Source organism: Trichechus manatus, unplaced genomic scaffold (assembly GCF_000243295.1).
Source record: "Trichechus manatus latirostris isolate Lorelei unplaced genomic scaffold, TriManLat1.0 scaffold00077, whole genome shotgun sequence".
NCBI classification, from domain to species: Eukaryota; Metazoa; Chordata; class Mammalia; order Sirenia; family Trichechidae; genus Trichechus; species Trichechus manatus.
Genome location: NW_004444013.1, coordinates 207,035 through 210,449, shown reverse-complemented (window position 1 = coordinate 210,449; position 3,415 = coordinate 207,035).

Here is a 3,415-nt window from a genome sequence, read left to right as displayed (position 1 = left end):
CTTTTAGCTCAGTGGTGAAGCCCCTCCCAAAGTTCACCGTTCAGCCAGGGATTGGACAGCCTCATAAAACAAAATAGGACTAGTGAGGCACAGCAGTCCAGGGACGAGGACTAGAAGACAGGAGGGGACAGAAAAGCTGGTGATAGGGAACCCAAGGTTGAAAAGGGACAGTGTTGACATGTCATGGGGTTGTTAACCATTATCATAGAGCAATACGTGTACTGTTTAATGAGAAACTATTTGTTCTGCAAACCTTCATCTAAGGTACAAAAAAAAGAATTATCTGTGAGATCAAATTGACAACAGCAACTCAAAGGGTTTGATGGGAAGCCTAGGGGACAGTGAGTTGAAAACAATGGTGATAGAATAATTTGGAAAAGGACAGTGAGAATGGCAGCACAACTGGAAGAGGGTAATTGATGTCACTGAATTGTTCATGTAGAAACTTTCAAAATGGTGTAACTTTGGCTATGTATATTTTCACCAAAAAAAATGTCCTCAAGGTCGAGAAGGGAGTATTGACATGTCATGGGGTTGTTAACCAATGTCATAAAACAATATGTGTACTGACTCTTGAATGAGAAACTATTTGTTCTGTAAACCTGCATCTAAAGTACAATAAAAAAAATTAAAAAAAGAAAAAAAAAAGGGATGGAAGGGGAAGCAGGACCACTGGGTAGCCTAGAGGCAGATAAAGTTTGATCCACACACCAGTCAGAGTAGCTGAAATCCTTGTGATTTACAAATGTGTGCAAGATGGTTGCCCTAGGTCCGCAGCTGCCTAGACTGGACTAGTTCTCCCTGTGCCACAGTTGGGACCTGAAATAAAGAAGAATGGGAAGGAGACAGTGTTGAGCAAAGCGGGAGTGAGGAGTTCTTGGCCTTCAGCTCTCTCCCTGGGCAGGGCTTCTTACCAGGTGCATGATAATGCTCTACCCTGAGGGCATCTGAATTTAAGGCAGACCAGGCTCCAGCCTTCCAGAGCACATACTTGCATTCTTCATGCAGCTACACAGACCTCTTCCTTCTGGCAACAAGGTCACAGATGGAGGAACTTACTCATTCCACAACACAAGAAGCACACAGGCCTGGACAGGGTGGAAAACTTCAATGTGATTTCTTCCAGGGAGTCAGGGGTCCAAAGTTGAGGTTGATAGTTTGCCTACAGAACTTCACACCTTGTAGATCAGCACACACACTTTTATTTGACATAAACTTGGGTGAACTTTCAGGGAAAATATATTTTTGAAGTTTGTTAATGAACTCATCATGCTTTATTAATTTTTAATTATGTGCACGTAAAACTTCTGTGATTTATTTTTTAAATTTTCATTTAATGTACAGCACTGTAATATGTGATCAGTATTTTTCCTGTTAATTTTGCAATTAACATTTCTTTCTTCCTCCTGGGTTTTTGTTTGTTTTTCCTTTGCTCTCAGGACATGTCACCAGCAGTCCACAAGCTTTCCAGAAATACGGGAAGATTCCTGAACACTTTCTCTTTCAACCTTATAATAATCGATCAACCAGTAAGTCAGGAAATCATTAAGTGTTCTCTAAAGAGCAGTGCCTGTCCTTTCCGTTTGTTTCCACCCCACCTCCTCACCCAGTCGACTCCTACTTTTTTATTTCTTGGTCTCAATACAAATGTTCTCTCTCTCACACGCAGTCTTTACACCAGAGTCACCCCTTTAAGCATTATCCTTCCTTTTATTAATTTCTCTAACAGCACTCTCTAATTTTAGTTCCCATCCTAATTTCTATACTATTTACAGCTTGTTTAGTATGTAGAATCTCAAGCCCATCCCAGACCTGTTCGATCAAAATCCACATTTTAACAAATCACCAGGTTATTCATATCAAGTTTAAGAAGGATTCACTGCTCTACAGCCTGTAACTCAAGGAATGAGCATTCTATCAACTGCTACCCTTTAAGCCATCTACATCTACATTATATTATCCACTCCCTTCCTGATCCACAGCCAATCCCCACGTCTAGGACTCCTCACCTTCTTGCTTAACTTGTTCATAACAAGCTCCTACCTGATGTTATTCATTCATGGTTGACATTTCCGAAACTTATTTGCAGGACAGGAACTGGAGTGTTCTGTTTTAAATCACAAATACACTCTCACCTATCTCTGCTGAATGCCAGTCAGTGGCTGTCCATTGGCCTTCAAAAAGTCCAGAGTAGTCAGCACAGTTCTCAACGACCTGCTGCCATTGCCCTCTTCAATCTGGCTCATCCCCCCACCCCCACCCCCGTCCCTGAACCCACACTGTTTGCTTCAATTACCTCTGAGTTTCATCAAGGAAGGGATGATACTGGGTTCTCTGCTCCATCAGGGATTTATTTACACACGTATTTTTCCCAATTGAAATACTCTTTCCACCCCCATCCATTCCACATGCTATCAGCCCTGCTCAACCATGTATGCAGCTAAATCTAACTAATGTTTTGAATCTTCACTTAAATAATTTGTAGTCTAACATGAAGAAATGCTCACTATCAGTAGCCATTAGAAAAATGCAGATCAAAACTAAAATGAGATATCATCTCACCCCAACTAGGCTAGCCTTAATCCAAAAAACACAAAATAATAAATGCTGGAGAGGTTGTGGAGAGACTGGAACACTTATACACTGTTGGTGAGAATGTAAAATGGTATAACCCCTTGGGACATCAATTTGGCGCTTACTTAAAAGGCTAGAAATAGAAGTACCATACAATCCAGCTATCCCGCTCCTTGGAATATATCCGAGAGAAATAAGAGCCGTCACATGAATAGATATATATGCACACCCATGTTCACTGCAGCACTGTTCACAATAGCAAAAAGATGGAAACAACCTAGGTGCCCATCAACAGATGAATGGATAGACAAACTGTGGTATATCCACACAACGGAATCCTATGCAACGATAAAGAACAACGATGAAGCCGTGAAACATCGTATAACACGGAGGAAGCTGGAACTTATTATGCTGAGTGAATTTAGTCAGTCACGGAAGGACAAATACTGTATAAGACCACTATTATAAGAACTCAAGAAAAGGTTTAAACACAGAAGAAAATATTCTTTGATCCTTACGAGGGTGGGGAGGGAGGGTGAGGGCTATTTACAACTAGATAGTAGGTAAGAATCATCTTAGGCAAAGGGAAGGACAGCACAACTGGACTAAACCAAAGCTAAGAAGTTTCCTGACTACAACCAAATACTTTGAGAGACAGAGTAGCAGGGGTTGGGGTCTGGGGACCATGCTTTCAGGGGACATCTGTGTCAACTGGCATAACAAAGCTTATTAAGAAAATGTTTTGCATCCTACTTTGGTGAGTGGCGTCTGGGGTCTTAAAAGCTTGCAAGCGGCCATCTAAGATGCATCAATTGGTCCCAACCACCCGGAGTAAAGGAGA